The sequence below is a fragment of the Pelmatolapia mariae genome, linkage group LG18 (genome assembly GCF_036321145.2).
Source record: "Pelmatolapia mariae isolate MD_Pm_ZW linkage group LG18, Pm_UMD_F_2, whole genome shotgun sequence".
NCBI classification, from domain to species: Eukaryota; Metazoa; Chordata; class Actinopteri; order Cichliformes; family Cichlidae; genus Pelmatolapia; species Pelmatolapia mariae.
Window position 1 is genome coordinate 21,897,091 of NC_086243.1, and position 15,665 is coordinate 21,912,755.

Genomic DNA, 15,665 nt, shown 5'->3' on the forward strand with positions numbered 1-15,665 from the left:
CATGCAAACCCAAGTTAACATATCCCTTGATAGATTATTTGCCTGTCAGCCTTTTTAGCAATAAGAGACACAAAGATTTCAAACTACTCTCATTAGGTCACATTAAACTTTAAATAACGTCATTTAAATCCAAGCTTTGAAACCTGTGAGTCTTTGTTTTATGTGACTGAACATTTCTTTGTCAAACACAGTTTTTTCAGCTGACCGAGGATCTGCTAAGAAAAAAAAAAAATCATTTTTCATCATTTTAAAAAGTATGTGCTAGCACAGTCCAGCACATGTGATGTAATAAGTTCAGCCAAACTACTTTCCATTACTTTTTTCTCTAATACATTTAGAATGAGCTTGTCAGACTGAAAATCCAATAGAACAAGTGACAAATTAAAAGAAAATAAAAACATGTCTTCCAAGGTGCTGGACCAGCAGAACAATTTAAGTGCTCTTTGGTACTGAGATAAGGTAATGATGGAAAACAATTTTTTATTGCAGTGACCCTTTCATCTGAAGAAAAAGTAAATCCTACTATTTGCAGGAATCACCATTCTTGCTACTTATAGAGTTCAAAGATTGGGTATTTTTCCTTTTGTTGTCATCAGTCTTGTATACAGCCAAAATTAACTCTATGGTTACAGCTATATAGTCAACTGGCTCATGTATCTTATAAATGCACAAATGTTTATGTAATATCTTTAGTTCTACAGGTCCAAAAAAAGCTCAGGCCAGCATACGAAGAGTTAACTTTTATCTTATGTGGTGACTATTTGTCACTGTTGCATTTTTGGCATGGACCTTTGTGCTCCAGTTCTAAGGGTTAAGCCCTTGAAGAAAAGAATAGGAAACTGATCATTTTTTGTCACTAAATCTCATCCTTCTTGGTGGCTTGTGTGCCCGTATGTGTTTGTTTAGCTCAGCTTCTTGTTCTTCTTATTACATGACAAATGTCACGGTAGTCACCTGCATCCTCAACTGGAGATTAATCTTGCTTAGGAGCACTCCACTGTGTGACAGGTCAGATTGAGAAAAATGTCTGTTAGCAAGAAAACATGCGCAACTGCAGGTCTTGCCTCCATCTTCATCTCTCAACCCCCCCACCCCCATGTCGAATGCCAGCCCCACCAGTTCTCAATTGCCCCGTGGACTAGTACTACACATCCTTACCACCAGACATTAGGGAAGACCATGATTTATAGGCTGGGTTGTGAGGTATGTGGGTATTTGTAAGCATAATTGAGGTGTGGCGTTTTATTGGAGACTGTGTGTTGATGTGAATGTAGGTGTATCCACAGGGCGGGGGTAGCTGCGTATGTACAGACTGAAAGGAGAACGATAATAGGTGTCTGTGCATGTGCACTATTGTTGCTTCGTCTAATTAAAAAAAAACTAGTCTTTGCTTCATTAGGCTGTCTAAATTGAGAACCTCACAGTTGTGCAGCATTTTCCTGATAATTTTAGTACATTTAGCTGACATGAATTTTAATCAAACTTTAGTTATTATTTATTTACAGTTTCCAAACTACTAAATTATAATAAGCAATGTTTATTCATTGGATAACAGTTGTTTGTATAAATATCCATGAATGTTTTCAGGATGGTTATTTTAAATGTGATAACTTTGTTCATAAAACTTTGTTAGTGGTTAATAAATACTTTGCACTGCAGCCATAAAATTATCCAGAAGACAATAATGTTTCAAATACTTCTCTTTTTAGATATCAAACACTCACAGACACGTGTGGAAGTTTTCCCGCACTGGAAACAAAACTTTTTTTTTTCCATAAGTAAAACTTCGGGGTTAGCATTTCAAATTTTCAACTTAATAAGTCAAAATTTGGAGCTGCATATCTCAGATTTTCGACTTACTAAGAAGTAACTCAAAATTTTGAGATTCCAGAGACTCACCTTCAGTATTTAGAAGATTATTGCTTGGTTAGACCCTGGGACCTTTTTTGTTTCACTCACTGCTTTTACATTTTTTTTACTCACTACATGTTTATTACACATTAAAGCTACTTACTTAGGTTGAGACTATAGCGCCAAAACCAATTAACACATTATGTCTTTCTCTGACTTTGTTAATGCCTCCTTTTAATAATATAATGTAATATAATATAATATAATATATAAAACAATAACACATACTATATACATATACTATATTAACTATTTATTTAGTATAAGTACAAATAATTGTATTAGAAAATACAGTAAAAGTTAAAGCACTGATTCAGTTTCTTTACCCAAATGAAAGTGAAAAAGTATAGGCTTGAAATGTAAGAGTAAAAAAATACAAAATAACTCTTTGAAGGATATTTCTACTAGCCAACTGAACTTCATACTATTAATATAATAATAAAATAGTAATAGTACACTTTTTTTATTTGTTGTTATTTTGTTTTTAGTTTCCACACCTAAACAGAAAAATGAGCAAAGTCAAGCGTTAAAGTGGGATTCATCAGGTGTTTGAACCCTAAGATTGGCTCTAGTGGCTCAGTGTGGAGAAAAGAATCACAACTCACAATAACTGATTTTTTTCTTCTTTTTTTTCATATGTTACTTTTATTCGCATTCATCCAATGCTTCAGTGCTGTCTTTCTTTCTTTCTTCATCTAAGTGAAGGTATTTTACTTTCCTTTCTCGCTATAAGAAATAGAGCAGCTGGACCTTTAGCTAGCAGACACACTGTGTGACAAACTGCACAGAAACAGTTTGTGTGTTTGCAGATATTTGTTGAGCAGTTGGAAAACTTGCATTAGAGATTACCTGCCATGGAAAAAACCATTACTCCCTTTAAGCTCCTTCTGCCGTGCTAGCTACAGAAGAGTAGTATATGTAGTATTAGATGCTGAAGTACCATGACCACAACTATGCACCAAAACTGTCATTGCAGATTGTTCCACCACAATTTAACCCCTGAGTACAGTTATATAAATGAATACATTACATCTTTTTGGCTATTTCATCTATTTAATATGCCAATAGCATTGTCTTTTATATGTTATTTTTCCATCCATTTTCATCTATTTATGCAAGAAGGTCCACAGTGATGGGGAATGAAAACTTCCCTCATCTGTGTAAACGATCCTGCTTATGTTAAAATGTAAGGAGAAAATTAAAAGTTGTAAAGAAAAACAAATACTCAAGTAAAGTACAGATACCTAAAAATTCTACTTAAGTACAATAAGAAGGTATTTGTACTAAAAATAATTAATGATTGATGTTGTTACGATTTTTGCATAATTAAATCGTACTGTATCTATGGTTTTACATGGCAGAAATTTGTGATGAATATAAACACGTTACAGTTGTAAGTCCTGCTAATTTCCTCAAATGTTTACTAACAGTTTGGATATCAAACCCCCACAGTTTTTTACTGAGATTTCTAAGCTCCAAGTCACCAGTAATGCATACCCACTGATGGCTAATTACACAGCATATGAAAGGGAACAGAGATGCTCTTTGACATCCACACACCACAGAGCAACCAGCAGGAAGCTGAAGCCTGTTATTGAGGACACGATAAGCTTAGGTCTAGATGCTCGGTGTGCACGATACCTTTCCAAGCTTCTTTCATTTGTAAAATCCCAGAGATACTGCATCTCATGTTGTGCTTTTAATGTATCACCACAGTCGTAAGCATGCACAAATAGGATCTGTCTGCAGCACTTTTTAAGGAAAAATGAACTGAAAAACTGTTAGGGACTGGCATGCAGTACGTAGTACGTGTGTGCAGATGGATATCCTCACACACAAGCTTTAGGGTCTTTGATCAGCTTAACTTTTAACTTCAATAAAACTGGAGATCAAGTAGAGTACATTGTTGCAATCTTACTCCCACGTCTCTTAGCTTCCATTGAAGTCTCTGATAGTGAAGGCGCATTTGCCTTAATAGTTTTAGAATTTCATCAAAGAGACTTCTCAGGTCTCAACCTGTACAGTTTTTCTGACAGTCTGGCTGCTATAATAAATATTTTAGGCATGTTCATTTTCTTCACACTTGACATGTAAAGAAGGAACATTTTGGATGTCATGCAGTCGTACTCAGTGCTAACACTGGTTAAGATTGCTGTACCTATACATACCACGGGAATTTATTTTGTGGGTGACGTAAAGTTTTGGGGTTGTTCTCGTTAATGCAGTATCAGAAGTATGCAGGAGATGATTGTTAATATTTCACTGAATAAAATAATGAAGTGAATATGTATCAATCATGCATTTTAATAAGAAGAACATGCCAGTCTATTTTATATTACGGACAGTCATGGATTTCATCTGTAATTTTTACTTAAAGGCGTGCAACACAAGGTGGCGATTCTAGTATGGCAAAAGATTACACACTTTACTAATGTGACTCTGCAAGTACTGCATGTAGCACCAACATGTATTTCAGTTCAGGGCTTCACAGTCTGTAGAGAATGAATATGAATGAGTTTGAAAATGCAGCCTTGACAGATGGTGGTCAGTTCAAACACTAATATTGGTTTGATTTCATGAATATTTTCTATTTCTCAAATGGAGTTTCTCATTCAAGATCTTGTGTACTCATTATAATATATATTAATGCAGTTTTAGATGCTTTTTCTATAATTCATACACAAAACTATGACGGTTTTGTAAAAGCGATACTTCTGGAATTGACTTTTCATTTATAGCTGTTTCTATCTATTCTATATAATTTGCTCTGTGTTTCCTACAAACCTTGCTTACAGGCAGCATGTGGCTCATTCTACTGACATTAACAATGGCTTTAGGCGTCTAAGTCAACATTGCAAGCAAGCCAGCATAGAAGGCATGTTACTTAGATCACTAATAGGAATCGAGCCAAGAGTATTCCCATCTATTAGACCTGTGTTTTTTCCTTCTTGACATTTCTAGGTGTCCTTGGCCTGTCTTTCTACTTAACCCTAAACTTACTTGATTTATTTATTCACTTAACTTTACAGTCTCATTACTGCTCAAGTTCACTGTACATTTATTGTTAATGTGCTGCAGTCAGTTGCTTTGTTTCTCCTTTATTTTGAGAAAACCCCACATCTTTATATAAACACTTTGCATCCTAATTGGAGGAGTCCTGCCCCACTCTTTTTGGCTGCTGCACTATTTGGCTGCTGTGATATAAAGCCGCTGCTGCTTTCTGGATTACAGTAGGTCAGTTGGTGCCAAGTGGGACTGCCTAGGCTGCCGTGCCAGTGACGGGGACAAGGTCAGCCAGAACAGTATGTAGCCATTGCCAAATCTCTGCCCAAAACTCTGTTTAAAATCATAATCAGCCATGATTATATTCACTGCAATTATACAAGCTAGGTTTTATGGTCATAAACTGTGAGCCTAATGTCTGCTAGTGATTAATTGGAAAGCATAATTAGATTTAGAGATTTGGAACATAATAATCAGCTCAACATAGTGAACAAGAATATGAAAGTGACAAATGCTTTGTTGATATGATTACCTGAATTAGATTAACATATTACAGCCTAGTGATGTTATTTGTTTATAAAATTCTTTCTTTGTACTGAAACAGTTGTGAAACACAGATAAATGAAGAACAAAGTATAACATTTCGCATTTCAAACTGCTGCATTTCATTTGTTCCTTTCAAACTATGGGTTGTGGGATCAACCCAGTGGTGTGATCATTCACAATAGTTAAATCGCAGGACATCCAATGTCAATCAAGGAAAAATCCAATATGGCAGGCTAAAGACATTTTTCTGTGGAATACTTGCACAGTTTTCATTTTCCATTATCGGAAAGACAGTTCAGAAAGATTTCAGTTTAAAAAAAAGCAACAACAAAAAAAGAACAAAAAATGTAATTTTCTATCCTGAAAATTGCCAGACCTGAAAAGACTGAAGGTCCTTTACAAAAGATGAGCAAAAATATTTGTTAAAACCAAAAGTGAGTCCAAAGATGGAAAAACATGTGGCTTAAGGGAAGTCCCTCAGAATAAAACTCAGTTGTGACCAAGGTTAGATGAAACTATGAGTAAACATGGAATGTTCCACCAATGCATCCAAACATTTTCACAGTAATACTGAGGTTTAAAGGGAGATTTTATTACTGTATTCTAAATTGTGAACAAACTGGTCATGTTTTCATGTAAAGTACATTGGAAATCTTTTTTTTTTTTTTACATATTTGGACAAGCAAACATCTAATTTTGTTTGAAACAGTGAACCTCTGAACACTATACTCAACTAAGTCATGTCGTTACATTTTTAGACTTTTTTTTTCAGAGGCCTTAACAGTTTTGTATCACTAAACTGATGTTTTTATTCGTCTCATTTCTGATAATTAGCATACATAAAGTGTGAAGTTTTCACTTGTTCAGGCACTGTGAGCTTGTCTGACTCATTACCAGCAATGCGGATCAAGCTCCTGTAATGGATATATAGTGAACGAATGCCTCATAACAGTGAGCCAGGCACCCCATACTTCTGAACCACTCACCACAGGATACTTCTCTGGATCCATAAAACACATGTAGGTTGAGTAAACTCCCACGTACCATTCAATATCCTTGAGAGGATAAAGAGCTGGTCCAGTGTTCTGTGACCAGGATGAAAACCGCATTGTTCCTCCTGGATCTGATGTTCATCTAACAGATGTTGTCTTCTTTCCAGGACCCTGCCATCAACCTTCTCAGGGAGGCTGAGGAATGTGATCCCCTGTAGTTGAAGCACAACCTCTGATCACCCCTTCTTAACAATGAGGACCACCACCTCAGTCTGCTAGTCCCGAAGCACCGCCCCAGATCTCCACGCAATGTTGTAAAGATGTGTTAACTAGGACAGTCTTACAAAATTCAGGGCCTCAAGCTGAACCTCACCCACCTAAAGGGCCCAGCCAAAGAAGTAGTTTAACTGCCTCAGTGACCTCACCCCTAGTGATGGGGAAGTTGTTCCCCTGGTCCCCACACTCTGCTTCCTCTATGGAAGATGTGTGAGTGGGACTGAGGAGGTTGGGACATGCTCCAGCCTCCCTGGGAATGCTGTAAAAGTTCTGTCAGAAGTGGGAGTTAAGATGTCAAGGACCGGCACCACTTCCAGACATTCCCGGAACACCCTTACAATGCCTCCTCTGCCACCTCAAACTCATCATCTGGTGTTAACCAGTTGACAGCTCAGCTCCTCTTGTCACCCAAGTGTCCAGAACATGTGGCCTCAGATCCAGTGATACAAGATTCCAAGATTGCTCTTTGACCTGCGCCCTAGGGTGTTCTGGTGCTGTGTGCACTTATGCACATGCTTATGTTTGAACATGATTTTTGACAGAACACCACTTAGGTTCAGATTAGGCAGACCATTCCTCCCAGTCACGTCCCTCCAGGTCTTGCTGTCATTGGCTACGTGAGCATTGAGGTCTCCCTGTAGGAGTTGCCAGATGGCGCACCCTCGAACAACCCATCCAGTGACTCTGGGTATTCTGAAATGTCATTTGGCACATAAGCGCAACCGTCTTGTCCGCCAGCAAAGACTCCAATGTGTAGGCAGCGAACCGAGGGGATACAATAATACCCAGGACTGCTCGCGGCACTCTCACCAAGGCCAACTCCAAACTGGAACAGAGCTCCAGCCCCTGCCCAGAAGATTGATACCTTTGTTGGGTGTCTACATCACTCTACCATGCAAAATGTCTTCAGCATGCCTGTGTCCATATTCATAGGACCTCTCACCCCTTTGAATCCTCCAGACAGCTGAATGAGAGTCAAATTTAGGATCATTACCCTATTCTAAGATATATTTCTGTTTCAACTTCAACTGAAAGACAGATAGCCTTACATTACTTACATTTGATATAATGCAGAATTCTCAGTTAAATCAGTGTCTGGAAGCTTTCTGGTGAGCTGTGAAGAAACTCCAACCCGTAACATTTCAACCCTCATCAGTGACAGATGATTATCTCATGGGAGGTTGTATTTATTCTTACTTTAGCCTGCTGTAACTCTGGTCAAACAACACCAAAGAAGGCCAGTTTCTCATAAGATTAATTATTATTTCAGAAACTTTAAAAATTATTTTAAAGTTTCTGTGCAGTCTACTGGTGATCTTTTTAGGGTGTCCCCTGTTTGAGATAAGCCCCCTTTCGACCCTGTTATGGATCCATGGAAGAAAATGAATGGATGTACGGATGTGATGCTTATGGATCAGTGTCAGTGAAGCAATGCAGCAAAAACCAGACTTACAAATATTTGCAGAAAAAAACTAATTGTTTTTATTATAAAACAGGACTTTGATGCTTTCTCTGTATTTGGTGTCAATAGTATGTAGTGTTTGCATGGATCACATTATGTCACATCATGCAACACTTTTTTGATCTCTTTATCAAATTCTAATAGAGACAACAAAGGTCAAAATAAATAAAAATTAGTTTGCTGAATTTTCTTTTTGCGACTGCGGCTGCGAACTGAACGGTTCGCGGCCGAGTGTGAAGCAGCAGGAATGAGTATCTCGGGGTCTTGTTCGCGAGTGATGGGAGAAGGGAGCCGGAGATCGACAGACGGATTGGTGCTGCAGCCACAGTGATGCGGACGCTGCACCGGTCCGTCGTGGTGAAGAGAGAGCTGAGTGAAAAAGCAAAGCTCTCAATTTACCGGTTGATCTACGTCCCTACCCTCACCTATGGCCACGAGCTGTGGGTAGTGACCGAAAGAACAAGATCGCGGATACAAGCGGCGGAAATGCGCTTCCTCCGAAGGGTGGCTGGCTTCTCCCTTAGAGATAGGGTGAGAAGTTCAGCCATCCAGGAGGGGCTCAGAGTAGAGCCGCTGCTCCTCCACATCGAAAGGAGCCAGCTGAGGTGGTTCGGGCATCTGACAAGGATGCCTCCTGGGCGCCTCCTGGGTGAGGTGTTCCGGGCATGTCCCACCGGGAGGAGGATCTCTCAGCTGGCCTGGGAACGCCTTGGTGTCCCCCTGGATAAGCTAGAGGAGGTGGCTGGGGAGAGGGAGGTCTGGGCTTCTCTGCTTAGGCTGCTGCCCCTGCAACCCGGCCCCCGATAAAGTGGAAGAAGATGGATGGATGGATGGATGGATGGATGAATTTTCTTCTTTAAATTTTTGCCAAAAAATTTGCACACATGCGATAGTTTATCCTTAGGGTGGATCTGCACCTACATTTGAAACTAGATATACATATTATGGGGTTCTTAGACTGAATTGGAGCTTCACCAGCTGGCCTTGGACAAACTTTGGGGTGTTTGCCATGGCGCATTATTGTCCTTGCACTGAAATTATTTGTTTAAAACAACTTGAAGAACTTGTGAAATCTCATGTAGTAATCATCCCCATCTCTCTTGTTTTTGCTGAAGGCTTTAGAACACTCTTGAGCTTAAGATGATGACAACATACTCTTCAAAAGGAAAGATATCACAAGACAAATTTTCAGAGGTTTAAATAATACAGGTTTCATCTGTCACTCCCTTAGCAGGAGATTTGAAGGTATGATAAAGGTAGGGGTGTAGTTATTTTTTTTACATGCAAGTCCTTATTTTGTTTATATAAATAATAAAACATGAAATGACAACAAAATGTCAATCTTATGTTTTATTTGTTTGAGTGTCTCACATTTCTATCACATAATAGGCAGTATTTCAAACAGGATCAAATGTTTCTTTTCCAGATATGTCAAAAAAGCCAATGTTTTTCTTCTTGTATGTTTATGAATGCAAGGGTGTATCAATCTTACTGTCATATTCCAGTGTCTCATTTAATGATATAATTTTGCATTTCAACATTTCAACATGTGAATATGTGTCCTGATTTGGTATGGCAGACCTCGGGCCACATATTACATATGCATGCACACACATATAGGAGTGCATGTGTATTATTAAGTTCACACCTATACGTGTCTGTGCACACGGCTGCGTGTGTGTAATATGTGGTCTCTATAAATCATTGACCATATCACTATGTAGCTCACTCCTCTGACCTTTTCTTGTCTCATCCCAGCGATAGAGCCTAGATACATATCGATATTGTCTAACTGCTGTATCCCAGGTGCCTTGGGTTGTCCTGTGCAACACGCTTCTGATGTTTGAAATAAACTTGTTTAGACACACTCACAGAGAGACAGAGAGAGAGACAGAGAGAGAGAGTATGATTTTCATTGCTAAATTGTTCTTTAAAGTTGTCATGTTTGTCATTTGTGTTAGCCATTTCAAGCACAGAAAGCACTGATTTGTTTGATGTGCAAATGTCAGAACTTGAAACTGATTACCTTCAGTTTGGAAGCCTGAAGACACTACTATGTGTTTTATAGTAGACACTTTATGTAAGAGAGCATTTATGTAAGTGCATTTGAGGTTCATTGAAGTACTTATTCGTATATGTACATCATAAAACGTGTTGTTGTTGGGGTTTTTTTTTTTACATAAAACTATTAGGAAAAAGGATTTTCATAAACAAATGCAACTACAGTAGGTGTGTGGGGTCATGTTATGCCAGACAAGAAGCACTCTATGATGAGTATTTATGGCTTAACAAGAAGGTGGGTTGAAAAACTGGAAGCCAAAAAAGTAGAAGGCCTATCTTCCTACAACGAGAAATGACAAGAAATACTTATTTTTAAAACCATCTGGTGAAAACTAATGTAGACTACACTATACCTTTTATATATGTTCAACAATTCACAGTTGCACTGCATGGTAGAAAAGCAGAGACGCTAATAAATGAAGCGCTTAGCACAAACAAAGCTGATTATGAATGTGATAATCAGATGAACATGCTGGACAAACACAGCAATGTCCCAAAATAATACTTTATACTAAATCTGTGGGACATTAACAGATATTGCTTTGTTTACACCAATAATTCTGTGAAATACTTTGATTCCTCCTTATGGTTATAGAAACTAAAGCTTGGTGTTGATATGAGGCCAAACATGCATTACCTTCTTGAGTAACGTAATGAGGAAGCCCATTAATTAGCTAATGGAAACATGGCCTTTGTCATGTTTACTCTAACATTAGTGGTGAATTAACATGCTCATTAGATTAGTGTAGCTGATGAGTCTGGGGGATTACGTTCGAGGCATTCTCCATGTCCAAATTTTCAAGATAAAAAATAGATTCCAAGGTGAATAGATGAACATACCTTCTATCCCGAGGACTCGGTCTGACCAGTGTGCCAACATGTCTGATGGCTGACAGCAAACGGAGCGATGAGTCATTTTTTCACTGCTGCAGTGCACAATCACGCACACCTTTTGCAGAACAGAGAACTCCCTGTGTATTAAGCTCAAAGCAGATTAGCCAATGGTGTATAAACATCTGAAAGAAAGACAGGTGACTTTGAGATGTTCATTATTTTGGTTCACACAATGTGTATATTTTTGTTTTGGAATTTTGGGAAAATTATTTCAGAATATTCTGTTGGGGAAGCATAATAATGTAACACTAGAATTTGTAAAAATGAATGAAAGTGTATGTAAATCAGGGTAAATGTGTTATTTTACAATATACAATCGTATATAGAGGGTTTTTTTTTTTTCCTGTCACTAACATTTGAGTCATTGTTTTTCTTTTCTTGAGGCCCCTGAAATATACATCCCAACGTAATGAGTCACATACTGACTAAACATTTCAACAAAAAAATTGTTCAAAAACAAAACTTCTTTCTACTTCAACACAGTTGAAAAACACGCGACATGAGACTTTTTCCACAGTACCCACTCTACAGATAAGCTCACTAAGGACAAAATGAAGTGTCTTTATCAACAAGTTTTAGTCATCTACTTCTTTTAAATGCTTAAAACAGGGAACATAGTGGAAATTCAGTGGGATTCAACTGAAATTGTTTTTCATTAGTAATTAAAACTTTGATAATTTTTTCAATCAGCTTTGTATATTTGTCAATAAATCATAATAATTAGAAAATAGAGGGGAAAAAAATGCCTTTTAAAGTTTCCCAGAGTACAAAGCAATGCAATTAGTTTAATGTCACTAATGTTCAAAATGTTTAAACGTTAAAGAATACAAATATTTATAAGAAAAGCCAACGATCCTTCTAATTTGAGATGCAGATTATCTTTAAATCAAAATCTAATTCAAGTCTATTGTTCTATGGCATCTACCTCCCCTCACCCCCAACTGGTCAAGGCAGATGATCACCCCTCTCTGAGCCTGGTTCTGCTGAAGATTTCTCCCTGTTAGACTTTTTCCTTCCCACTGTTGCCAAAGTGCTTGCTCATAGTCAGGTTTATAGACTTTATAATACACTGCATGGCTCTTAATTAAGTAGGCTGTTCTTATGTCATGTAATGTACAAACACAGGTTCTAGATTTATAAATATAATGTTCCCGTTTTATAAACTCTGTTTATTGTTGAGGCTGTAGTTGCTGTTGATTTTGTATTGCACTCTAGAATTTATTTAGCTTTGTTTTCAAAATGCCTCTCCCTCATATTGTAAATGGGTAGCTAAACCATTAGATGCAATGCATGATATAAATGTGATGGTTGCTGAATGCTAGTAATTTCACCTCTGTACTGTATGCAATCTGGACAAGCAGCATATACCATTGTATTACCTTTATTATTTTTTTTAATCAAAATTTTAGCAACCTGGGATACAAAATATAAAAATATGTTTCTGAAAGATTGACACAAAAAAATAGAAGCTGCACAAATCTGGCATTGTCAGGAAATAAAACAAGGCTCCCAGCTGAACTTGAAGGCTAATGGGAAATGGGAAAAACCCTTTATCATGTTACCAGCACAGTTAAAGGGAGAGCCCAGCCCACAGTTATGATTCCACTAACCCTGAGACTTACCTTTTATCCACTCCTCCCAAGAGGAGAGCAGACACTATAACCTTTATTCAGCATGAGTTCAGGCCTGCCCTTCCAGACACAATCACTGGTTGAGACAACCTTTAAATTAAGACAGATCTGCCTCGCTGTCTCACTGTATACTCAGAAAATTGTCTGTTGGTCTACCCTCTGCTCTCCTCTTATGTTTCAATATTGCCATCCTCTCAAAACAAGTTAGCTCTGTGTCAAAAAGTAGACAGTCGACTTGCCAGTGGGCAATTTGTTGAAATATAGACAGCAGTGACAGAGAGATCTGTGTTATTGTTCATTTTAGGGTGCCCATCATCAATTTTGCAAAGCAGGTTTTTCTATCTCCCCTCAATTTGACCTCCTGTTCACATCTGAATAACAATAGCTGAAAGTGTATCACATTATGATATCAGCCTGGGTAATCCTTAGTATGCCATGCAGCTTTGCATTTTTTAGATATTTAAAAGTACATCAACTTATACTGAAGCTGTTGACATAAGAAGTGATTGCAGCATTAATAATTCAACATTTTATAAACATTCTACAATCCAGACTGCTGGAATAATAGCAGCATGAATACTGCAAACCATTTCCATTTTAATGGCGCTAAATATAAGACCTTTTACCACTATGTCATACATCAAAATGGCAGTATTACAAGCACGCACAGTTACGCTGAATGTTTGTGACTCAACAAGTGACTTTTCATGAATCATTATGTTTTCATCTAGAAGTTTTGATATTTACTTTCGGCATTGCACTTGTGATATGTTTACCATGGACACAGATTGTTTCAAGGGCTGAGAAGGCCAATACCAAGGTTTGGACCCAAATGCAGGCATGAACCGTTAGAACAAAGATTTTATTATACTCAGGAATCTAAAGGGACAGGTTTCTGCAGGGAGTGAATGTCACAGGAGATTTCATTGAAAGAGAAAAAAAGCTGGATTAATCTGCCGAATAAGAGCAGTGGCATCAAGGTAAGTATTTTGATGGAGAGTGAGGGGAATTAATCCTTGGTGCAACAGACAGCTGTGATTCCAGGAGGGGTGTCAGCCAGGTGAGCGTCAGAGGGAGTGCGGGAGAGATGTCTGAGCTTTTTCTGTTTCCAGAGTTCATACTCAGTTTCAAGGACGACCAATCAGAGTTCATGAATTCACATTTATTGTTCCTAGTTGCTGCAGTGATTGTTAAGGTATCACCAAGAAGAGCAGTTCTTCTTGGAGAACATTTCTGTTGTCCCTGTTAACTTGAACCCTCTTATTGCACAGTAAGCTTATAGCCACATTTTTAGAAGAACATATTTTCAGCACCACTACTTTAAAGTGCTGAAAGAAGAGGAGATATAAACAGAGATTGGAGGTTGGCTAATTAGGATGGAAATGCCTGTAAGTAGCAATAAACTTTACCTGTGCAAAAGTAAAATAAACTAACAAGGTCATTAAGATATGAAAGTAATGGACTATTCTTTAAAAAAAATCATAGCGTTAGCATCAACAAAACAATAGTCATCATGAAAACTATTCAGCTGTCTTTTTGTTTATCATATACTTGTTTACCTTTGAGGTAGCTTTGGAAAAATAATAGAGCATTTTCTCTCAGTATGACGCATATTTCTCTATACTGTACATTCAGTTAGCTTGGTAACACAAGGTGGGTGTGGGATATGTGTATTAATATTTGAATATATGACAGGAGGAGAGGTGGAAACAATTCACTGGTGGAAAAAAAAGGTTTTCATCCACTGATTAGTCACTGGGTGAAGAAATGGGCTGGTCAGATGAGGTCCTTTCTCCACGTTAGAGTGGCTCATGCGAAAAAAAAGTCTTAGTTCACATGACCTCTCAACATCCCATTGCTGCTTTCGATTAAATCTCCCCTCAGCTGTTTTGCCCAGCAATTATTTTTTTCTTAAGCCACTTAATTTTTGGGGGGCAAAATATTTGAGCTTCATGGGTTAGTTTGTCAATCTGCCATAAAGGAGTGCATTCAAACGCTGAAGTGGTGTCATGGGCACAAGCTGACATAGCAGGCTAGCATTAACAATTCAGATACAGCATCATCCTCACATCTTGCTCCATATGCCTCTGCTTTAACCCGTCTGGAAAAAGCAGATGGTGAAAGAGCTTAATAACACTTGAGTCCTCATCTGTCCCCTGGTCACACTCGTTGCTTTGTAGCTGAGATTTCTCTTGACTTTGAACTCTACCCTACAAAAAGAAGCCCTCCTTAACACAAAATGCATTCATTTTCTTTCTTCTTACAGCATGTAGTAGCTAACTCCAGAACGGCACGTCTATTAAAAACTAACTCTTCAGCATAATTTAGACCTGTCTTATCATTAAAAACTAACGATGATCAAATGAGGTGTTTCCCCTCAGAATCCCTAAGCAGTGAGATTCAGCATCCCCAAGATGCAGAAATTGTCACAAACAAGAGATTTTTCTCACAGAGGTCATTCTTTACAAGGTTCCTATGTATTTTTCATCACCACCATCATTCCTCGATTCATCGTACCATGTTACCCTGGAGTCTGACATTATCACAGTCCTGAGGGTGCTGAGGACATTACAAATTCATGTGCCCTATTGACTTTGGCAACTCCATCAGCACATCTACCTGCAGACACAGTACACAAACACAGTTTTAGTAATGAGAGCGTGAGAAGTTTGGGGTTTTGTCACATTAGTTAGCACAATTTCGATCATGATGGCAATGGCAGTAATAGTGGAGATTGGAGAGTCCTGGGAAATAATAAGCACCTTCATTACCCGCAAAAAATATACGGGGACTTCCGCTTGAATGTCAAATGCCAAGAAATGGATATGTGGGAGTTTGCTGACAATTACAATAGAACGGGAAAAGTACACAAATGAATATCCATTTACA